General features: G+C 38.3%; 2 long non-coding RNA genes across 41 annotated transcripts in view; one reads left to right on the top strand and one right to left on the bottom strand.

The window, feature by feature from the left end:
• Window positions 1-942: 942 nt before the first annotated feature.
• The window catches only part of LOC145532857 (uncharacterized), a 27,101-nt gene continuing 3,296 nt past the window's right edge, over window positions 943-24,747 (bottom strand). For 2 of the 40 annotated variants that reach the window (XR_014073646.1, XR_014073657.1), the window contains exons 2-7: window positions 18,091-18,180; window positions 16,190-16,240; window positions 14,265-14,336; window positions 11,731-11,877; window positions 1,969-2,120; window positions 943-1,831 (exon numbers count right to left, since the gene is read on the bottom strand). This is a non-coding gene — a long non-coding RNA (uncharacterized LOC145532857). Of the gene's footprint in view, window positions 1,832-1,950; window positions 2,121-11,213; window positions 11,290-11,730; window positions 12,409-14,053; window positions 14,068-14,264; window positions 14,337-16,189; window positions 16,241-18,090; window positions 18,181-18,393; window positions 18,520-24,747 lie in introns of those variants that run through there. The other 38 variants (XR_014073629.1, XR_014073642.1, XR_014073648.1 and 35 more) reach the window with 33 other exon arrangements.
• On the top strand, window positions 10,658-22,399 carry LOC145532860 (uncharacterized). The gene is made up of 4 exons (XR_014073666.1): window positions 10,658-11,687; window positions 14,276-14,421; window positions 15,955-16,487; window positions 21,774-22,399. It is a non-coding gene; the product is annotated as an uncharacterized LOC145532860 (long non-coding RNA).

Below are 24,747 nucleotides of genomic sequence, written 5' to 3'. Positions count from 1 at the left end.
TTTCCTTTCTTCATCTGTATAAATCTCAAGGTTGCATATACAACCAATTTCACTTTCACTACCCATCCTGATCAGAATTCATTCTATATTTTTTGTAAGTTTTCTAGGATTATAAATTTTGAATCTGAGTCATCCTCTCTACTACTTTTTGGTAGAAAATAATCCAAAACAAGTTTAACTTTGGATTCTGTCTGGAGGTAGTGGAGTTTCTGAGTTAAAGTGTAGAAATGTCATTATTTGTTTGAGCTGCCTTCTTGTAATAATCTTTGGAAAGTTAGGTGTTTCAAGTAAGGGAGCAGTCAACCAATACTCTTTTCACTGTGACGTATTCTTCCTATTAAAATTATTAATTCAAGAAACTTCTTCAGGTCACTATTGGTTACATCAGTCCATTTTAAAGCTTTATCATACTTTTTATATGATTTTTCATTCTGTTGGTGATAACAAGTTTGAGAAGTGACCAACTCCAAACAGTCATTATCAAAAATTCTGTTATTTCACTAACACTTTGTAAATTCAAGTTACACCTGACATAGCTATAAAGTCTTCTAATTTTCATGAAATGTTGTCTTCAATTCACTCTTCTATAGAGGCAAAAAGCATTTTCCAGCACATGAGTTTCATTTTCACTTTCCGTATCAGAATCAGTCACTAACTTTTTTTGTCTTTTTGTTAGTCTCTCATTCACATTGTCTGAATCTGAACTATATTCTGAAGAACTATCATCTTTTGAAACACTAAAATATATGTTGTTTGGACAGAGAAAATATCTGCATAAAATTCACTGAAAAATTCTTCACTCAAAATTTAACTATGCATCATTTTAAAAACTTTTTTTAAAGTTTTAGGGTAATAAACTTAGGTTTTATTCCAACCTTGTATATATTATAAACACAACAAAGCAAAATGTGAATGATAATGACAATTATAACACTCATTCAGTTTCAAGCTCTAACAACTCTTTATGTTGATGTTTATTGTATCACTCTCTAAAAACGTATTTGTATCTCCAGGCAACAGTGTGTTTAATGTGTCTTGGCATGTTTCTCCTTGGTTTTATTCTGTATGGGACTCTATGCACTTTCTGGACTTGGGTAGCTATTTCCTTTACCATGTTAGGGAAGTTTTTGACTATAATCTCTTGAAATATTTTCTCAGATCTTTCTCTTCTTCTTCTGGGATTCTTAAAATTTGAATGTTAGTGTGTTTACTGTTACAGAGGTCTCTAAGACTGTCTTCATTTCTTTTCATTCTTTTTTCTTTTTTCTGCTCCTTGGCAGTTATCTAGCTCACTTCTTCATTTTTCTGCCTCAGTTATTCTGCTGTTGATTCTTTCCAGTGTATTTTTCATTGCATTTATTCTGTTATTCATCACTGTTCGTTTGTTCTTTAGTTCTCCAGTGTCCTTATTAAACATTTCTTGTATTTTCTCAATCCATGCTTCCATTCTGTTTCCGAGATTTTGGGACTATCTTTACTATCATTGCTCTGAATTCTTCTTTCAGGTAAATTACCTGTTCCCTCTAAATTTCTTTGGTCTTAAAGGTTTTTACCTGGCTCCTTCATCTGTAATGTAATTCTATCATTTCATTTATGTTGATGGGTGGGGCTGTGTTCCTGTTTGGCTTGAGGCATCCAGCTTTGGAGCATGTGGGCAGCTGGGTGGAGTGAGGTCTTGGTGCCAAGATAAGGACCTCTGGGAGAGCTCACAATGATGAATATTCCCTGGAGTCTGAAGTTCTCTAGTAGTCCAGTGGCCCAGATTTTATGTTCCCACCCCAGGAGTTCGGATTTAACCCCTGGCCTGGGAAATCAGACCTTGCAAGTCACACTGTGGCAAAAAAAGAAAAAAAGTACAAATAATTATATTAAAAGTAAAATATAACCTAATAAAAGATGAAAAAAAAATTAAAGATAAAAAAAAGAAAACAAGTAAAAATTCTCAGGTGCCTCTATCAGTGTCCTTACTGCAGGCTGGCTGAGGTACCGGCTTCCACAGGCCATGTCCACAAAGCCCAGCACAGCTTGAAGAGGCTTTGAAGACGTGCAGCGTTCAGATCAGCAGGACCCATGCGGCCCACAGAGGTTTTGAGGGAAGCACTGCTCGGGTCCAGCAGGACCTGTGTGGATAGAGGAGGTGCTGGAGGGTTCAGGCCCAGGACCCATGTGACCCTGAGGCTTTGGCAGGGGTAAGGATCAGGCCTGGAATACAAGCAGTTTCGCTGGGGCCCGAGCAGGAGAGGGAGACCCTGGCTTGAGGGTTAGGTGAGCCTGCACAGGCATGCACTGCTCCCATTGCCCAAAGAGGCTGAGCCCTGGTGTGGAAGGGTCTTGCAATGGCAACCATGCCCTTTTGTGTGCCACTTAACAATGGCACCTTGCTTCCACAGTGGCCTGGGCCTCCCCTGCTAACCTTCTGAGCTGGCTGTGGAGCCCTTCCCTCCTGTTGCCTCAGCCTGTCTCCTCAGCTGTCCGCTCCCTGGGTCCACTCTGCAAACCTCACTCTCTAGCACCTAGCACACCTCCTCACCAGGAGACACATAACTCAGGCTGGGATGTGTAGGCTTGTGACATAGTATACACAGGTCTTTCTCTATCTTGCCATCCAGAGACCAGTTACTGCATTTCCCTCTGATTCCCTGAAGGTCCCTCTTTGTCCCCACTGATCGCCTTGCCAGGAGTGGGCTTTTCTGAGTGGGGACATGCTCTTCTCCTTCAGCTTCCCCTCAAGGGCACCAGTCCCATTCCATTTCAACTTTTATGCCCCCATTCCTTTCCAATGTTCTATCTGGTTGCATGGGAATTTTTCTTATCCCATTAGATGGCTGAGGTCCTCCACTAGTGTCCAGCAGGTGCTCTGTGAGAACTGTTATGATGTATTCTTGATGTACTTGTGAGAAGATGGGAACTTCACCACCTCCTATTCTGCCATCTTTATTCTGTCCCACCTTTTCTTTGGGTTTCCCTTGCGGCTCAGCTAGTAAAGAACCAGCCTGTAATGTGGGAGACCTGGGTTACATGCCTGGGTTGGGAAGATCCCCTGGAGAAGGGAAAGGCTACCCACTCCAGTATTCTGGCCTAGAGAATTCCATGGACTGTATAGTCCCTGGGGTCACAGAGAGTTGGACACAACTGAGCGAATTTCACACACACACACACACCCTTTATTTTTAATGGCTATATGGAGTTATATTCCATTATATACATGTACCACATCTTTATTCATTCGTCAGTGGATATTTAAGTTATTTCCATTTCTTGTCTACTGTAAACAATGCTGCAATGAACACTAGAGTCTATGAATCATTTTGAAACATGATTTTCTCTGAATATATGCCCAGGAGTGAGATTGCTGGATCATTAGTTCAGTTCAGTTCAGACACTCAAGTTGTGTCCGACTCTTTGCGACCCCATGGACTGCAGCATGCCAGGCCTCCTTGTCCATCACCAACTCCCAGAGTTTATTCAAATTCATGTCCATTGAGTCAGTGATGCCATCCAACTATCTCATCCTCTGTCGTCACCTTCTCCTCCCGCCATCAATCTTTCCCAGCATCAGGGTCTTTTCCAATGACTCAGATCTTTGTCTCAGGTGGCCAAAGTATTGCAGTTTCAACATCAGCATCAGTCCTTCCAATGAATATTCAGGACTGATCTCCTTTAGGATGGACTAGTTGGATCTCCCTGCAGTCCAAGGGACTCTCAAGAGTCTTCTCCAACAACACAGTTCAAAAGCATCAATTCTTCAGCACTCAGCTTTCTTTATAGTCCAACTCTCACATCCATACATGACCACTGGAAAAACCATAGCTATGACTAGACAGACCTTTGTTGGCAAAGTAATGTCTCTGCTTTTTAATATGCTGTCTAGGTTGGTCATAACTTTCCTTCCAAGGAAATTTCATGGCTGCAATCACCATCTGCAGTGATTTTGGAGACCTCCAAAAGTCTGTCATTGTTTCCATTGTTTCCCCATCTATCTGCCATGAAGTGATGGGACAAGATGCCATGATCTTAGTTTTCTGAATGTTGAGTTTTAAGCCAACTTTTTCACTCTCCTCTTTCACTTTCATCAAGAGACTCTTTAGTTCTTCTTTGCTTTCTGCCATAAGGGTGGTGTCATCTGCGTATCTGAGGTTATTGATATTTCTCCCAGCAGTCTTGATTTCAGCTTGTGCTTCATCCAGCCCAGCATTTCTCATGATGTACTCTGCATATAAGTTAAATAAGCAGGTGACAATATATAGTCTTGTCGTACTCCTTTCCCTATTTGGAACCAGTCTGTTGTTCCATGTCCAGTTCTAACAGTTGCTTCCTGACTTGCATACAGATTTCTCAAGAGGCACTCAGGTGGTGTGATAGTCCCATGTCTTTCAGAATTTTCCACAGTTTGCTGTGATCCACACAAAAGCTTTGGCATAGTCAACAAGGCAGAAATAGATGTTTTTCTGGAACTCTCTTGCTTTTTTGATGATCCAGCGGATGTTGGCAATTTGATCTCTGGTTCCTCTGCCTTTTCTAAAACCAGCTTGAACATCTGGAATTTTACGTTCACATACTGTTGAAGCCTGGCTTGGAGAATTTTGAGCACTACTTTGCTAGCGTCTGAGATGAGTGCAATTGTGTGGTAGTTTGAGCATTCTTTGGCATTGCCTTTCTTTGGGATTGGAATGAAAACAGACATTTTCCAGTCCTGTGGCCACTGCTGAGTTTTCCAAATTTGCTGGCATATCGAGTGCAGCACTTTCACAGCATCGTCTTTTAGGATTTGAAATAGATCAACTGGAATTCCATCACCTCCACTAGCTTTGTTCGTAGTGATGCTTCCTAAGGCTCACTTGACTTTGCATTCCAGGATGTCTGGCTCTAGGTGAGTGATCATACCATGATTATCTGGATCGTGAAGATCTTTTTTGTGTAGTTCTTCTGTGTATTCTTGCCACCTCTTCTTAATACCTTCTGCTTCTGTTAGGTCCATACCATTTCTGTCCTTTATCGAGCCCATCTTTTCATGAAATGTTCCCTTGGTATCTCTAATTTTCTTGAAGAGATCTCTAGTCTTTCCCACTCTATTGTTTTCCTCTATTTCTTTGCATTGATCACTGAGGAAGGCTTACTTATCTCTCCTTGCTATTATTTGGAACTTTGCATTCAAATCGGCATATCTTTCTTTTCTCCTTTGCTTTTCGCTTCCCTTCTTTTCACAGCTATTTGTAAGGCCTCCTCAGACGTCCATTTTGCTTTCTTGCATTTCTTTTTCTTGGGGATGGTCTTGATTTCTGTCTCCTGTATGGTGTCACGAACCTCTATCCATATTTCTTCAGGCACTCTGTCAGATCAAATCCCTTGAATCCATTTCTCACTTCCACTGTATTGATTTTGGTCATACCTGAATGGCCTAGTTATTTTCCCTACTTTCTTCAATTTAAGGCTGAATTTCACAATAAATAGTTCATGATCTGAGCCACAGTCAGCTCTCAGTCTTGTTTTTGCTGACTGTATAGAGGTTCTCCATCTTTGGCTGCAAAGAATATAACCAATCTGATTTTGGTGTTGACCATCTTGTGATGTCCACGTGTAGAGTTTTCTCTTGTGTTGTTGGAATAGGGTGTTTGCTATGACCAGTATGGTGTCTTGGCAAAACTCTTATTAGCCTTTGCCCTGCTTCAATCTGTACTCCAAGGCCAAATCTGCCTGTTACTCCAGGTATTTCTTGACTCCCTACTTTCGCATTCCAATTCCCTATAATGAAAATGACATCTTTTTCAGGTGTTAGTTCTAGAAGGTCTTGTAGGTCTTCATAGAACCGTTCAACTTCAGCTTCTTCATTATTGGTGGGGCATATACTTTGATTACTGTGATACTGAATGGTTTGCCTTGGAAATGATCAGAGATCATTCTGTCATTTTTGAGATTGCATCCAAGTACTGCATTTCAGATTCTTTTGTTAACTATGAGGGCTACTGCATTTCTTCTAAGGGATTCTTGCCCACAGTAATAGATAAAATAGTCATCTGAGTTAAATTCACCCATTCCAGTCCATTTTACTTCGCTGATTCCTAAAATGTTGACGACGTTCATTCTTGCCATCTCCTGTTTGACCACTTTCAATTTACCTTGATTCATGGACCTAACATTCCAGGTTTCTATGCAATATTGCTCTTTACAGCATCGGACTTTGCTTCTATCACCAGTCAGATCCACAAACGGGTGTTGTTTTTGCATTGGCTTTGTCTCTTTATTCTTTCTGGAGTTATTTCTCTGCTGATCTCCAGTAGCATATTGGGCACATTTCGACCTGGGGAGTTCATCTTTCAGTGTCCTATCTTTTTGCCTTTTCATGCTGTTTGGGGTTTTCAAGGCAAGAATACTGAAGTGCTTTGCTACTCCCTTCTCCAGTGGACCACATTTTGTCACAACTCTTCACCATGACACATCTGTCTTTGGTGGCCCTACACGGCATGGCTCATAGTCTCATGGCTTATATGCTGGATCATTTGGTAGCTCTATTTTTAGGTTTTTTTTTTTTTTTTTTTAAGAAACATCCATACTCTTCTCCAGAAGGGCTGTACAAATTTATATCGCCACCAAGAGTGTAACAGGGTTCCCTTTTCTCAAAACCCTCTCCAGCATTTGTTATTTATAGACTTTTTGATGATAGGCATTTTGATTGGTGTGAAGTGATATCTCCTTGTAGTTTTGACATGCATTTCTCTTAATAACTAGCGATGCTGAACATCTTTTCATGTGCATCTTTGCGATATATATGCCTTCTCTGGAGGAATTTCTATTTAAATCTTCTGACCATTTTTGATTGGGTTGTTATTTTTGATATTCAGCTGCATGAGCTGTTTGTAGATTCTGGAGAATAATCCTTTTTTGGTTGCTTCATTTAGAAACATGCTCTCCCATTCCGTGGGTTCTCTTTTTTAACTTGTTTATGGTTTCCTTTGCTGTGCTAAAGCTTTTGAGTTTCCTTAGGTCCCATTTGTTTTTGTCTTTATATCCACTCCTCTAGGAGACACAGCAAAAAGATATTGCTGCAATTTATATCAGAGTATTATGCCTACATTTTCCTCTAAGATTTTTATACTATCAGGTCTTACAGTTAACACAGTGAGTTTACTTTTGTGTATAGTGTTAAAGAATGTTCTAATTTCATTGCTTTACATGCAGCCGTCCAGTTTTACCAACACCATTTATTGAAGAGACTGTCTTTTCTCCACTGTATAGTTTTGCCTCACTTGTCATAAATTAATTGACCATATGTGGTTGGGTTTATCTCTGGGCTTTCTATCTTGTTCCACTGCTCTCTATTTCTCTGTCAGTACCATACAGTTTTGATGACTATAGAATAGTCTGAAGTTAGGCAGCCTGATTCCTCCACTGTTTTTCTTTCTTAAGACTGCTTTGGCTATTAGGGGTCTTTTGTTTCTCCATACAAATTTTAATATTTTCCTTATTGTTCTGTGGAAAGTAACATTGGTAATTTGAAAGGAATTGTATTTAATCTCTATATTAACTTGGGAAGAATAGTTATTTTGACAATATTGATTCTTTCAATCTAACAACATGGTATATCTTTGCATCTGTGTCATCTTTTGATTTCTTTCATCAGTGTCTTAGCGTTTTCTGCATACAGTTCTTTTGCCTTCGTAGGTAGGTTTATTTCTAGCTATTTTATTCTTTTTGGTACAATGGTAAATGGATTGTTTTTAAATTTTCTCTTTCTAATCTGTTAGCATACAGAAATGCAACAAATTTCTGTGTACTAATTTTGTAAGCTGAAACTTCACCAAATTCATTGAACGGCTCTAGTAGTTTTCTGGTAGCATCTTAAGGTTTTTTTTTTTCTTTTTTTTTATGTATATCATCATGTCAACTGCAAACAATGACAATTTTCTTTCTCAATTTGGATTGCTTTTCTTTTTTTCTGATTGCTGTGGCTAGGACTTCCAACCTTATGCTGAATAATAGTGGTGAATGTCTTATTCTTGATTTTAGAGAAGAAAGAAAAAGCTTTCAGCTTTTCACCATTTAGTATGATGTTTGCTGTAGGTTTTTCATATATGGTCTTTATTACGTTGAAGTATGTTCCCTCTATGCCCAGTTTCTGGATAATTTTTTTTTATCATAAATGGTTGTTGAATTTAATCAAAAGACTTTTCTCCATGTTTTATATGATCATATGACTTTTATTTGTTTACCTGGTAAATCACACTGACAGATACTGAAAAATCCTTCCATCCTTGGGATAAATCCCACCTGATCATGATTATGATCCTTTTAACATATTGGTGAATTGTGCTTAGTTGCTCGGTCATGTCTGACTCTTTGCGACCCCATGGACTGTAGCCCGTCAGGCACCCCTGTCCATGGTGATTCTTCAGGCAAGAATACTGGCGTGGGTTGCCATGCCCTCTTCCACGGGATCTTCCCAACGAAGGGACTGAACCCAGGTCTCCTGCATTGCAGGCAGATTCTTTTACCATTTGAGCCCCCAGGGAAGCCCATATTATTGATTTCGGTTTGCTAGTATTTTGTTGAGGATGATGAACATCTGTATTCATCAGTGATACTGGCTTATAATTTTTTTGTGGTATCTTTGCCTGGCTTTGGTACCAGTATTATGGTGGCCTCACAGAATGAGTTTGGGAATGTTCCTTCCTCTGCAGTTTTTTTTTTTTTAATAGTTTCAGAAGGACAGGTATTAACTCTTCTCTAAATGTTTGATCAAATTTGCCTGTGAAGCCATCTGGTCCTGAAATTTCATTTGTTGGAAGTTTTAAAATCAGTTTCTCTTTCAGTACTTGCAATTGATCTGTTCATATCTTCTGTTTCTTCCTGGTTCAGTCTTCGGAGATTGTAACTTTTAAAGAATTTGTCCATTTTATCAGTATGTAGGTGGTTAATAGTAGTGTTTTATGGGTGTTTATTTCAGCGGTGTCCACTGTAATTTGTCCTTTTCATTTCTAATTTTACTGACTTCAGCTCTCTCCCATTTTTTCTTGATAAAGCTTTATCAATTTTATTTTTTCAAAGAACCAGCTTTTAGTTTCATTCATCTTTTTTATTGTTTTCTTCATCTGTTTTTCATTTATTTCTGTTAAGATCTTTAAGATTTCTTTCCTTTTACTAACTTGGGATTTTGTTCTCTTTTCTCCAGTTCATTTAGGTGTAAGGTTAGGTTGTTTTGACATTTTTCTGTTTCCTGAGGTAAGACTATTACTATAAAACTCCCTGTTAGAACTGCTTCTGCTGCATCCCATAGGTTTTGGATCATTGTGGTTCTGTTTTCATTTGTCTCCAGGTATTTTATTTCCTTTTTGTTTTTCTCAGTGATCCACTGGTTGTTTAGCAGCACACTGTTTAGCCTCCACGCGTTTGGGTTTTTTTTTTTAGTTTTTTTTTTTTTCTTCATTTCTAATCTCATAGTGTTGTGGTCAGAAAATATGCTTGATATGATTTTAATTTTCTTAAATTTAGTGAGGCTCACTTTGTGACCCAGCATGTGATCAGTCCTGGGAAATGTTCCATGTATCTTGAAAATGTGTATTATCCTGCTGTCAGATGGAATGTTCTATAAATATCAAGTCTATCAGCTTATAATGGGTGTGTTAAGGCCTGTGTTTCTTCTTGATTTTCTGTCCAGATGATCTGTCCATTGATGAAATTGGGGTTTAAGATCCCCCACTATTACTGTATTACTGTCCTTTTCTCCTTTTATGAATAATAGCACTTGCCTTATATATTGAGGCACTACTAAGTTGGGTGTTGGAGAAGGAAATGGCAACCCACTCCAGTATTCTTGCCTGGAGAATCCCAGGGATGGCAGAGCCTGGTGGGCTGCCGTCTATGGGGTCGCACAGAGTTGGACACGACTGAAGTGACTTAGCAACTAAGTTGGGTGTATATATTTACAATAGTTATATTTTCTTGGACATTATGTAGTGTCCTTCTTTGTCTCTTGTAACAGTCTTTAAAATCTATTTTGTCTTAGTATTCCTACTCCAGTTTTCCTCTGAATTCCATTTGCATGGAGTGTGTTTTTCCATCCTCTCACTTTCAGTCCATTTGTATCCCTAGATCTGGAGTGGGAGGTCTCTTATAGACAGCATATATACATGTCTTGCTTTTTTATCCATTAACCAGTGTATGCCCTTTGCCTGAAACACTTAATCTGTTTATATTTAAGGTTAAGTATTGATAGAAATATATATCACCATTTTCTTAATTGTTTTGGGTGTTAGGGAAGTTTTCAACTATCGATAATCTTTAATTCCTTTACCATTTTTATTACCTCCTTTTTGTATTTGGGGGCCTAGCAGACCAGAAAGGCCTGTTTCATTGTTTCTTCTTTCAGGGGATTTCTCCTGTCCTTTTAGTTGGAAATTGTTCCTCCACTTTTACTTTTTCTCAAATTTCTCTGTCTCTATAAATTCAGGAGAAACAGTTACTGTGGTGCTGAAGGGCTGTTTTTACGTGTGACCATCCCTGCGCAGACTGTGTGAGTCCAATATTTCGGGTGCAAGGGCTGTTTGCAAGTCATGATAGGCATACATCCCAAAGGGTGTGCTGGCTGTCATCCTTTTGATAGGGGGTGTGGCTGCTGTTGTGGTGACAAAAGCCTTGTCTGGAAGTTGGGTAGGACCTCTTTGCTGTGTGGCTGTCACAGACCTGTTAGGGATGGGGTTTGCTTCCCAGTTGTTTGGGTAGAGGCCCTGAGGGTCAGGTGTGATAAGGCTCTGTTGCTCGTGTGTGTGTTCTGTCCCCAAGAAGGGGAGAACCAACGCAAGTGAGGCCGGTGTGGTCACAGAGAACCTATGCACTGAGTGACCATGCAGGGGGCCTTGGTTCTACTCAGAAAGGGCCCAAATGCTGCATCCCTTTCTCCGCTGTGTTCCTACCAGACATAATACCAGGCTGGTGCTAGGGCCTGAGGTGTGGCTGTGGGGATTGAGATGGTTGTGCTGCCTATATGGCAGGACTCTCCCAGGAGCTGTCTGCTCAGATCCAGCTTCAAGCTGTGGTGTGAGGGAGGCGGGACTGGAATACTCCATTTGGAAAGGGATCCCAGCATGCTTCACCCTAGGGGCTGTCTGCAGAGCACATGGGATTCTGTGATACAGCCCACCTCCCAGTGTGTTCACCAACAAAGTGGCTGCTGCTGGACCCACCCCCATGTTTGGAATGCTGATAATGGGCTTACATACCAGCCACACCCACACCATGTGCTCACTCACAAAGCCTGTGACCAGAGTTGCTCCCCGCTGAGAGCATGCCTACAATGAGGCTCCTACCTCATGCATGAGCCTACATGAGCTAACAATGGTAACCCAGACCACACTCCAGACCAGGCTGCCTGCACAGCTAGACCAAGTCCTCCCTCAGAGTCCTTCTGCTGAATCCTGAGTTCCACTGAAGCCCGAGTTTCAGTGCTCAGCTTCTGCACATAACTAGCAGCCGCACCCAGCATATGTTTCAGACTAGACAGTGCAGCAAAATGGCAACTGTCAGCACCTGTCTCTCTCTGTCCTGACTGATAGCAAGTCAGCAGGCACACACTCCTCCCAAGCAGAGAGCAGAGACCAGACCCCTTCAGCTCCCTATCTGTTCCTGGAGACCTCCCAGCTGCTGAAGAGTTCCCAGGGCAAAGGAATCTTTCCTTTTTCACGACTCCCTTCCAGGTTTGTCAGTTCTATTCTTACGCCTTGTATTTTCTTGTCCTACCTGGTTACATGGGGATCTTTCTTGCATCTTCATTTGCTTAAGAGGTCTTCTGCAAGAACTGTTCCACATGTAGGTGTATTTCTGGTGTGTTTGTGGGAGGAGGTGAGCTCCACATCCTTCTCTTCTGCTACATTGATCTCTGCCTCACTTTAAAGGTTTTTTTTTTAAAAAGAGAACCTTTACTTTCATTAAATTGTATCCATGTTTTAAACATAAAAGAAATTTATTCCAATATAATAGAAAAAATAATTACTATAACTAGTATCATGACAATAATAGACTGAATGTCTACTATATGCAGATGCTTCATATACATCTATACCTAATCTTCACAATAATCTCAAGTGATTAGTATTTTAATCACATTTTATAAATGAAAAAACTTTCTAAGTATGTAAGTAACTAGTTCAGGGATATGTAGCTTATTAATGATAGAGCCAAGTTTTTAATCCAGTGTTAATATACAAATACATTTTCCACTGTGTCATGCTGTCAAGCATTTCTAAGGTTAACAAATCTCCTCAAACTCTCTCACACACCAAAAATGAGAGAAAAAGCACACAGGTTCTAAAAATTCCAAATATTTGAAACTCATATAAGTCAACTTAACTTGAGCTTCTCCTGCTCTACTATGAGGTCTGCAATGCTTGTGGGTTCCTTTAGGTGTCACTAACAGGCCTAATGCAGAAGCAGAGAAAATGCACATAGGAACAATTAGGTGATATTAATAGAAGAAAGAAGAAATGAAGGGAAAAGATACTTTTGGCGAGGAGTGGGAATATCACCACCGATTGGCTACCAGACACCACCATTTGTGGGTTCACTTTAACACTTAATGTATTTCTAATAATGTGTGAAAGTCTCATGTATAGCAGTCAAATACTACGCAAATATAGGAAGAGTTCCTCTGCTGCTAAGTCGCTTCAGTCGTGTCTGACTGTGCGACTCCATAGATGGCAGCCCACCAGGCTCCCCCGTAGCTGGGATTCTCCAGGCAAGAACACTGGAGTGGGTTGCCATTTCCTTCTCCAATGCATGAAAGGGAAAAGTGAAAGTGAAGTTGCTCAGTCGTGTCCGACTCTTAGCAACCCCATGGACTGCAGCCTACCAGGCTCCTCTGTCCATGAGATTTTCCAGGCAAGAGTACTGGATTGGGGTGCCATTGCCTTCTCCGAGAGTTCCTCTGCTCATAGTTTAAAGAATAAACAAGCTATTTTTTTTCTGTTATACCTAATCATCATTAGTGATTAATTCCAACATTCCATACATGTTCTTAAATTTTTTTTGCTTTGACAATCAAATGAATAGATTTCTTCAAATATCTTCCAATGTTATTAGAAATACATTAGGTTTATGAGAGTCAAACTTCTTGTCCTCTTTGGAGTGTTTATCATAAAATGATAAAGACAAATTGTAGTAAGATATTAAAACAATTATAAAAACTGGTAGACACAAGTGATGATGTTACTGAATTATAGCTTGAGAAAGTTCTTTTTGTGACACTGGAAATGTCTGTCAGCTAATCCTAAAGGTCTAAATTCAGAGCAGTGAAGGCTTTTTAGGGACACTGATGGATAATCTGTGAAAATGAAACTTCTATGGAAGCTGAACACAAACAGAAGTGCCTTTAATTACCTACTTTTGGCTCCTTGGTTCAATCTCTCTGAGACTATCCAATATTTCTTTAATTACACTTCATCAAGGACAGAATTGCTCTTTCAAACCTGAAGAGGTCAAAAGTTCACTCATTCTTTCTTCTCTACATTCACTGGCTTTTCCCTGAAGTACTAACAGAATAAATGTTCTCTTCTATGCAATATGGAGGAACATATGAATCAACAGTTTGTCTTCCCTCTAAGAAGACAAACTGAACTCCATGAGAATGCAAAGACTAGGTTGTTCACTCCTGAATCCCATTAAGTGGAGCACCAGCTGGTACTTTATCAGTAGGCATTCAACATACATTTGTGATTGGATGACTCTATCTAAAGCTGGGAAAGTTCATTAACCCAGGAAGGAAGGGACTAGGGGAAACTTGAGCAGTTATATAGTCTATGAAAAACTAGCAAGGGTATTTCACTTAAGTGATGATTAATAATATTTTCATTTATAATTCCCACTACATTATTTTCTCAACATTAAATACTTACGATGAACCCAGCCATATTTAGGCTTTATAAAGAATATAGGAAAAATAACATTAAATATCTCTTAATCTTTGCAAAGTACAGTTTACACAATAAATGGTGTCTATAATTATTATTACTAAGTAGTTTAGACTTTTGAGGATATCTCATGTTAATAAAACTGTAAGTACAAATACCTCTCAAGAAGTACCTGGGAAAATAAAAGATAAAGGAATCAAAGTGAATTTTAAATCGCACCATAACATTACTAAATTTCACAATGCTTAATATATTAGTCTTGGTTCTTATAAATATACAGCTTAGTGAATATCTCTCAATGTCCTAAGTCATTTATTCTTTAGGATAAACTAAGGTTATTAAATGTTTCCCTTTTTAACACACATATACCTTATCTCTAGAGCTCTTCGGAGACCTTAAAGTTTTTCTCCTGTGATTTCCTAGTGGTGCCTTTTCCTGAAGCTATTATCCAATAAAAAAGAAGATTAATCAGCATACTCAGTTTGCTGCTCACTTTTTCTGAAGTAAGCTAAATAGCATCTCTAAGGTAGGCCAAGTCCTGGAAAGGAACTACCCAAAAGCGCATAGCAATGGCAAGTACACTCAGAAACCTGCTTGTGGTACTTTCTTTTTTGGTAAACACATTCTACGATTTTTTTAATTGAAGGATAATTGCTTTACAATATTGTGATGGTTTTTGCCATACAGCAACATTTATTATTTGTTTTTTGTTGTTTCTGTTTTGCTTGGTGTAAATAATAATCAAAGTGTGAATCAGTATGGAAGAAATTTTTGCTATAAGAACAAGTGAAAACTTGAATCTGTCTATATAACAGCTGCATGGGAGGCCACATCTATACAGTATAGTACGCTACCTGCACCAGCTGGGGGTAGGGCAGTATACAGTGATAACTCACCATTGCTTTATGTATCTTGGTTGATACTTACCAAAGTCTGGTTTAGAATATAAATTGATTTCTGAGATTTCATTTCTGAATTGTAAGCTTCCTGAGGTTACAATGAGTGCCTGATTTATTTTTTCCCTGTTGTTCCTAGTCCATATCTTACATATTTTAAGTGCTGCTCTAAAATATTAGGTATAACTAGTTAATTTCAGATTTAATGCTTATACACTACAAATTATACACTATAAATTATTTAACGTCACTGAAATAAACCATTTAAACACCCAAAAGCAATTCATATTTTTGTTATGGAATACTCTGAATATAGTATAAAAGCCAAAATAAATAAAACTTTTATACAGCCTCACAAATGAAGCACATTTGTTCATTCGATAATACTGAGCACTCCCAGGAGTTAGGCAAATCTTGCTCCAGGTGTGGGTAAGATGCCTGAAAAGTTCTGGAAAGCTCCTGGCTTTACAAAGCCTATGTTCTACAGACAGACAACAAATAAAATTAATAACACCAAAGCCCTAAAGTGGCAAGAACTTGATGTGCATGAAGATTCTGTGCCTGGAAAAGGTGATGAAAGAGTGAAATGGTACACACAGATACTCGAGCAGGCCACTGTTAAGAAGCTGAGTTTTTAAACTCTATGTACAATAGGAAGCCACTGAAAACTCTTAAGTAGGAAGCCCATGCGGCTTCTTTATTTAAGAAAAAACCAAATAAATATATACAAAGATAAAACCAAAGCAAACCACACTGGCTGCTGTAAAGAGGATGGGTGATGAAAACTGGAAGGAGAGAGACTTGATATGAGTTCACTGCAATAATACAGCTACCAGGAGATGACAATGGCTTTTACTAAAGGGATAGCAGAGGAGAAGAAAAGAAAGTAATAGGTTCAAAATGTTACTTTGGAAACAAAACTAAGAGGACTGTCTGACAGATTAGATGTAGGGAAGAATTAAGGACTCTAGAATTTTTAATTTGAATCACTAGAGAATAGTTCTTTTACTTTGATGGCATGAATGGAAGGACAAAGTGTGAAAGAGACCTCTACCCGCCACAGAGTTCCAATTCTCTCCTTCTGCGGTAACAACAGGGTTCATATTAAAGATGGAAATGGGTCCAGCTGAAATACATTTTTGCTTTCCTTTCCTTAATTCTAGGTGTGTGCCCACTGGCTGGGTTCTGGCTAACAAAACATAATTGGAAATAACATGGGAGATTTCTGGAGAGGTTGTTTCAAGCTAAGTGATGTTCCCTTTTCACATTTTTATCTTTTCCTGTCTTCCTTCTGAAACCTGAACATGATGGGTGGTATGCCAAGACCACCATCGATAATGAAATGATTTGAAACACAGAAGCACCTGCCAAGATAGTGAATCAGAAACAAAAACATACCTGATGAACAAGGAGCCTTCATAGCAGCTTTGAATGAAGACCTTCAGACCTCTTTCACATAAGAGAAATAAAACATATTTTAAGTCACTTTTATTAATAGTTTCATTTGCAGCTGAATTCAGTCTCCACTGGTACCAACTTGTTTGAGGAGAGTTGTGGAAAACCAAGAACTATTTCTGAAACATTCATGTGAGATGTCTTAGAGAGCCAAATGAGATGTCTAATAAACAACAGAATATAGAAATCTTGTCCTAAAATAAGAGACCAGCACTGGGAGATATCCATTTGGGAGCTATTGGTGAGTTAAACCCATGGGACTGATCAAGTTTGTATAGACAGAAAAAAAAAACAAGTCCAGTGAGGTAGTAAGAAAATTCAAAGGTTTTGGTTTCATAGCAGCAAAGAAAGGAAATGATACCAAGATATAGGGAGTTTTCAATTGTTCTGAATGCATTCAGTAGAGAACTGAATTTAATGAACTGAGTAGAGAAAGAGTCTGCAGAATTGGGAACTGTGGAAAACATTTTATCTTGGACAAAAACAGTTTCAACAGGATGGGGAAGAACTGGAGCCTGGATTGGAGAGAAGTAAGAGGAGTGCATGGGAGGGCTTTAGTTTCAGATTCCTGTGATGTGGAAAAATACATATCCTGGAAAGCCTCCCAACAGAAAACTTAGAACCACCGGGCAAAGTATAACAAACACCTTGCTAAATATGCAGCTAAGCTACAAGAAACTAAGAATCATAAAGGGTACACAATGAAGAGGTGTGAAGAGGGACTTAGAGGAATAAGATGAAACTAAAACTGGTTTCCCTGGGTTAATTTGCCAATCACCACTTAAATTTTTATTAAAAACTAGATACATAAATATTGAATATTTGCAATGTATGAAAACAATCATAACAAAATGAACACTTGCAAGTGCCTTCCAAGTCCCCTTTGAGCCTCTTATTATACCACCCTTTCTGCTCCTGGCTAGGGGTTAAATCCTTTCCCAAATGTCATTACTACCTTAACCTTCACAGATTCATCAAAGCTGTGCTCCCCCCCCCCCCAAATGTTACTATTGGTAACATTTTCATAGCAAGTTTTAATCTGTGTTTAAATGAATTCAGTCTTTGTTATTCTGCAACTTGTTTCGTAATTGTATTTTTCCAGTGTTTATCAGTGTTGTTACATAAATCCATAATTTAGTAACTGATGATGGAAGTAACACTCCAGAGCTGTGGGGAAAAGGTTTTGTCATAAATCTGCAGACCAACTGGAAAATACAGATGAAACTTACCCCCTACCTAGCCCAACTGTTAACCCAAATCACAAAAAAATAAAATGGTGGGTTTGAGAGCTAAATGTGAACGTTAAAACAATCAAGGTCTAGAAGATAACATAGGAGAAAATATTCAAGACATCAGAGTACAGATATATTTCTTAAATTAGATGCAAAAGTCACTAGTCATAAAAGAGAAAGAACTGCATTAAAATTAGGAATTTTTGTTCATCAAAAGATTACTGAGAGTAGAGAAAGTATTTGTAACATGTATAACCAACAGTGAGAATGTAATGACTATTCAAACAATTTTTACAAATTGGTAAGTCTGACAATCCAATAGAAAAATCAGCAACAACATGATTAAGAATTGCATTAAACTACCAAAAATTATAAGGAAAGATCATGGCCTCATTAAAAATGAGGAAAATGCAAATTAAAACCTCACATGGTATACAATAATGACTGCTATTTAAAAATGACAATATCAAATGTTGGAAAAGATGTGGGGCAACAGAATCTGTCCTGCAGGTGGGATAATTTATGCAGAAACTTTGGAAAACTAACTGGCAGCTTGTATTAAAACTACACATTCATATATCCTCATGCATGTTTCTATTCTTAGGTACTTACCTAGAAAAAGCATATATATGTTTGTTTACCAAGAGGCATGTCCAAGAATGTTCATAGCAGCATAATTCATATAAATCCAAACTATTCAAACTAGAAATAGACCAAAATGTCCATCAACAGTAGAATGGATAGATTATTGGAATATTCATATAGCTAATACTTAACAATAGCAAAATGCAAAAAAAAATGAAATTCCCAAATACAATTTTGAAAAAAAGCAAGACACAAAAGAACACATAGTTATTATTCATTTAAAAAAATATAACAACTCACATGTGTGAGATATGAAGAATAGTTACTTACCTTTGAGAAGGGAGAAGTAACGACTGGGAGAATCATGAGAAACTATGAGGGAGGTTTCTGGAGGGCTGCTGATGTTCTGTATATTGATCTGAGTGCTGTTTACATAGTTGGTTTTACTTTTGCAGTCTTAGCAAATGAGAATGGGGTTAAATATTAAAGGTTTTCATTAAATGTTGAGTAAGTTTTGTTGAATTTAAGATGAGAGGGAGAAGCCTTATAAATGAGATAGATCATAACTGTTATATTAATTATTTCAGTACTCCATAATATGTATCTCTACTGAAACCAAGAAACCAAAAGTGGTTAACCTGTGTAAACTATACATACTTCTATACTTTTTAAATATTTAAATTAGTAATTCCTAGAAATTTTTTTGGGCTGCACGACATGGCTTGCAGGATCTTAGTTCCCCGAACAGGGACGAAACCTGTGCGCCCCTGCAGTTGAAGCGTGGCGTCCTAACCATTGGATGGCCATGAAATTCCCTGGAAATTTTATTATTCAGATTCTTTTTTCCCCTGACAATTACAAATAAATTAGGTAATGAGAGTGAAAACACATCACTAAATAGGTTTCTAGTGGGGATGACCAAATCCTAAGTGACTTTCACTGAATTTCAGGAATACAATGTTAAAGTTTAACTCTGAAAGTTTTAGAAGGTATCAGGAGAGAAAAATCGGCAACATTTAAAATGTCCCTAAAATAATAAGGCTTCCAACTTCACACTAACAAGAAGACCTAAAGAATAAACTGTAGTGCTTATGAACTGTTACAACATAAAGAATGGAGAGTTAAAGGATTTCCTTCTTCTAAATGCTCTCAGAAAAATAAACAGAAAACATAAATACTTCCTCCAGAACTACTAAGCCAATCCTCAACAAAATACTAGCAAAAAGAATCCAACACATTAAAAGGACCATACACTATGATCAACTGGGATTTATCCCAAGGATGCAAAGATTCTTCAATATAAACAAGTGAATCAATGTAATACACCATATTAACAAATTGAAGAATAAAAACCGTATGATCATCTCAATAGATACAGAAAAAACTTTTGAAAAAATTCAACACCCATTTACGATTAAAAAAAAACTCTCCAGAAAGTGGGCATATAGGGACCCTACCTCAACTTAATAAAGGCCATATATGACAAACCCACAGGAAACATTATTCTCAATAGTGAAAAACTGAAAGCATTTCCTCTAAGATTAGGAACAAGACAAGGGTGTCCACTCTTGCCACTATTATTCAACATAGGTTTGGAAGCCCTAGCCACAGCAATCAGAGGGAAAAAAGAAATAAAAGGAATCCAAACTAGAAAAGAAGTAAAACTGTCACTGTTTGCAGATAACATGACACTACATATAGAAAAACCTAAAAGATGCCACCAGAAAACTACTAGAGCTAATCGATTAATTTAAACTCACAGGATACAAAAGTAATACACAGAAATCTCTTGCATTCCTATACATTAACAACAAAAGACTGAAAGAGAAATTAATGAAACAATCCCATTTACCACCACAAGGGACAAAAATAGGAGTAAACCAACCTAAGGAGACAAAAGACTGATATGCAGAAAACGGTAAGATACTGATGAAAGAAATCAAAGATGACACAGATGGAGAGATACACCATGTTCTTGGACTTGGAGAATCAATACTGTGAAAATGACTACACAACCCAAAGCAATCTACAGGTTCAATGCAATTCCTATTAAATTACCAACAGCATTTTTTACAGAACTAGAACAAAAATTTTTACAATTTGTATGGAAACACAAAAGACCCCAAATATAGCCAAAGCAATGTTGAGAACGAAAAACAGCTGGGGAAATCAGACTCCCTAATTTCAAATTATACTACACAGCTACAGTAAAGATGAGAGCATGGTACTGGCACAAACACGGAAATATAGATCAATGAAAGGGGGGTAGAAAGCCCCAAGTTAAACACATGCATCTACGACAAAGGAGGCAAGAATATACAACAGAAAGAAGATAGTCTTCAATAAGTGGTCCTAGGAAAATAGTCAGCTACATGTACAAGAATGAAATTAGAACACATCACAGGGCAGAACGGCCATCATCAAAAAATCTACAAACAATAAACACTGGAGAGGGTGTGGAGAAAGGGGAACCCGCCTGCACTGATGGTGGGACTGTAACTTGGTGCATTCACTTTGGACAACAGTATGTAGATTCCTTAAAAAACTAAAATTAGAATCACCATATGACCCAGCAATCCCACTCCTGGGCATATTCCCTGTTCAGTTCAGTTCAGTTTAGTCGTTCAGTCGTGTCTGACTCTTTGCAACCCCATGAACCGCATGCAGCACACCAGGCCTCCCTGTCCATCACCAACTCCCAGAGTTTACCCAAATCCATGTCCACTGAGTTGGTGATGCCATCCAGCCATCTTATCCTCTGTCGTCCCCTTCTCCTCCTGCCCTCAATCCTTCCCAGCATCAGGGTCTTTTCCAATGAGTCAGCTCTTAGCATCAGGTGGCCAAAGTATTGGAGTTTCAGCTTCAACATCAGTCCTTCCAATGAACACCCAGGACTGATCTCCTTTAGGATGGACTGGTTGGATCTCCTTGGAACACACCTGTACCCCAATAAACACTGCAGCACTACACAATAGACAGGGCATAGAAGCAACCTAAATGTCCATCAATAGAGGAATGGGTAAAGAAGATGCAGTACACATATATAACAGAGTATCACTCAGCCATAAAAAGGAAGAAATTTAGTTATCTATAGAGACAAGGATGTACTCAGAGATTGTCACACAGAGTGAAGTCAGTTATAAATAAAACAAACATCGTATATTAACACATATATGTGGAATCTAGAAAAATGGTGTAGATGACCTTATTTACGAAGTGGAAATAGACGGAGAGGTCAAACATATGGACACTAAGGGGAACAATGGGGGTGGGGTAAACTGGGAGATTGGGATTGACATATACACACTATTAATACTATGTATAAAACAGATAACTAATGAGATGTATAGCACAGGAAACTCAGTGCTCTGTGGTGACCTAAATGAAAGGAAATTCAAGAAAGTGAGGATATGTGTATACATATAGCTGATTCATTTGGCTGTACAGCAGAAACTAACATTTAAAGTAACTATAATCCAATAAAAATTAATTTAAAAACCTACTAAGCCATAATAAAAATTCAAAACATTTCTAATTTATAAAATGTTAGCCAGGGAATACTGCACATAAAAAAGAGTTTTCTAATAATCTTTTGTCTCCCTAGTAAAGGAAGGAGGTGAATTTCAAAGGGAAAAAGGAAAAAAAAGTTGGTGCTATGTTCTCCTTTCCTATAATAAATAATAATTAAATTTCAGTTATTTTATTTGCAGGTAAAGATTCTCTTCATTATGACAAGGTTGAAAAAGAAGGAAATCATCTGTACCTTCAATTACACTTTGAAGCCAACTGAGATTGCAATAGCACTCTATAAACATTCAACATCTACAGAGGCTATTAATAAATAACTGCCTGAGATTTAACAACAAAAATAACCACAAAACCCAAATGCTCCAGCGCTACAGAAGACTCCTCCAGTTCCAGGGTCAGCTACCTCCATGAGTGTGCTACTCCAGAGGAACCAGGAAACAGTGAAAGGATTTAGCTCAGTACAATCATTCAACTCACTGAAAAATAATTCAGCACACAAGCCTTATCAATGAGTATCTATACTGTCATTTGTTGTTGTCAGTATTACAATGGAACATGTCTTGAGAGGTAGCTAAAGCCTTACAGTTTAGAAGACAAGTTCTAGAGCCAGGTTGAGTATGAATCTTGCCTCCACCATTTATAAGCTATGACTCTGAGCAAGTTGTTCAACCACTCTGGACCATAAAACCATTAACTGTGAAAAGGGATAATGTATCTACCTCTGAGATCTATAAGGACTTCGATGGTTAATTTTGCATGTCAATTTCACTTGTTTCGAGGGGCCAAGATTAAACATTCTCTCTGGGTATGCTGTGAGGGTGTTTCTGGATGAGATTAGCATTTGGATTGGTAGACTCAGTGAAGTAGATGGTCCTCCCAATGTGGGTGGCCATCATTCAACCACAGAGGGCCTGAGTAGAACAAAAGGCAGAGGAAAGGGGAATTCACCTTTCCTCTTGCCTCACTATTTTAGCTGGAACATCACCTTTCATCTTCTTCTCTTGCAATGGGATTTATATCATCAGTTCCCCTATTTCTCAGGCCTTCATACTCAAACTATATTACACCACCACTTTTCCTGAGTTTCTAGGTTGCAGAAAGCAAATCATGGGACTTCTTAAGACTCCACAATTGCATGATCAAATTCCTAATAATATATATACTATGAAACGAACCAACAGGAAATATATACCTGGAGAACCCTAACTAATATAGGGGCTAATGAGTTAATGAGGCTTCCCTGGTAGCTCAGCAGTTAAGAATCTGCCTGCAAATGCAGGAGATGTGGGTTCGATCCCCGTGTTGGGAAGATCTCCTGGAGAAGGAAATGGCAATCCACTCCAGTAATCTTGTCTGGAAAACTCCATGGACAAAGGAGCATGGTGGGCGACAGTATACGGAGTCGCAAAGAGCTGGACATGATAGAGCACACACAGCACATGTGTGTATGTGTGTATCCAGCTTTTTTCCTGAGTTGAGGTTGAAAGGATAGGCATGGGGTAAAAATAATACATCTTTCTTTAAAAAATTGTACATTTTTAAAGTTTCCTCCCCTCTTTTCTGTTTGTAGTAACACAGAACTTGTTTAGCCAAAGGAATTGGTTGTAATGAGATTGTCAAATGTATGAACAGACTCTTGTCAAATAGCCTTGAAAAAAGCAAGTATCTCTTCACCATATGAAAGTACATTCACATAAACATCTCTCTATCAAATCACTGGGCAAATATTCTTAAATCTTTAGTGGGATGGATGTCCTATATTAAGTTTATAACAAAATAACAAGCTCAAAATGTATTATACATGAGGCATCATGCATAGCATTCATGTGGACACAAAGATACACAAAGACCTGTACTGTCTAGGTATGCAATAAAGTTGTGAATTTGGGCCCTTAATCCCTCCTGGTGGGATGAGCAAAGGAACTGACCTGACATACCTCTGGTTGTATCTACCCTTAAAATCAACCTAACCAGAATGCTCAAATGTATCCACAGGAACTTCAGCTGATAATGTCAAAAGAATGTTAAGTGTGTGATAAATGTTATTGCTTCTAGACGAGTTCAGAGGAAAGGGTTCACTGCAAGCTGAGTGCTGCAGGGAAGGCTTCCTGGAGGAGGGAAGGCCTCAGCTGCATGAAGACAGAGCAGGCAATGGATGGCCATAAAAGCAGGACAAGGAATTCAAACCAGTAACATGGCAGTGTTGTTTTAGGTGATAAAGACTGGATGTGATAACATGAAAAGGAAATTGTAATGAGAGTTAGTACAATGTAAGTCTGATTCAGTGTATGATTCAGCCATTCTCCACTTTTGCGTGAAAAACCTCAAACTAAGAAACATGCAGTGTTTTATGGGACAGAATCATTCTTGCAGTGCTATTAATTGCTTGTTTTTGTAATTTTCTAATTGCATTGTGTATTTAAGACAATACAAAACTGAAAAATCAGCTTTAGTAACATTTTCCATTTTGGATTATTTTCATACATGAGGCACCAAATACGAAATGGTGCTTAGCTAGCTTTATTTTAATAAACCATCTTAAGGTATTGGACAATACTAAATATCGAATGAAAAATAACTAATAATTTTGTAAAGTATCATTAGTCTGCCAATCAACAAATGTTTATTTGGCACCAAGTATGTGCCAGGCTCTGTGACAGGTGCTAGGGCAGATACAAACAATAAATGCTTTCTGGCTGGAATGGGAAACATTGATTTGAAATGCTGGAGAGGATGTGGAGCAAAGGGAAACCTCCTACACAGCTGGTGGGAATGTAAGTTGATGCAGCCCCTATGAAAAACACTATGGCGGTTCCTCAGAAAACTAAAAGTAGGATTACCATATGATGCACAGTTCCATTCCTGGGCACATATCCAGAGAAAACTGCAGTTCAAAAAGATCCATGCACCTCTATGTTCATAGCAGCACTATTTACAATAGGCAAGACATGGAAGGAACCTAAATGTCCATCAACAGAGGCATGAATAAGGAAGATGTGGTACATATATACAATGGAATACTACTCAGCTATAAAAAGAATGAAATGCCATTTGCAGCAACACGGATGCAACTAGAGATTATCATACTAAGTGAATTAAGTCAGAAAGAGAAAGACAAATACCATGATATCTTTTATATGTGGAATTTAAAAACAG

This window comes from Giraffa tippelskirchi, chromosome 13 (assembly GCF_054371585.1).
Source record: "Giraffa tippelskirchi isolate mGirTip1 chromosome 13, T2T-mGirTip1v1.2.pri, whole genome shotgun sequence".
Taxonomy (NCBI): Eukaryota; Metazoa; Chordata; class Mammalia; order Artiodactyla; family Giraffidae; genus Giraffa; species Giraffa tippelskirchi.
The sequence above is the reverse complement of the archived record's forward strand: the minus strand, read 5'-3'. Positions and strand labels throughout refer to the sequence as shown.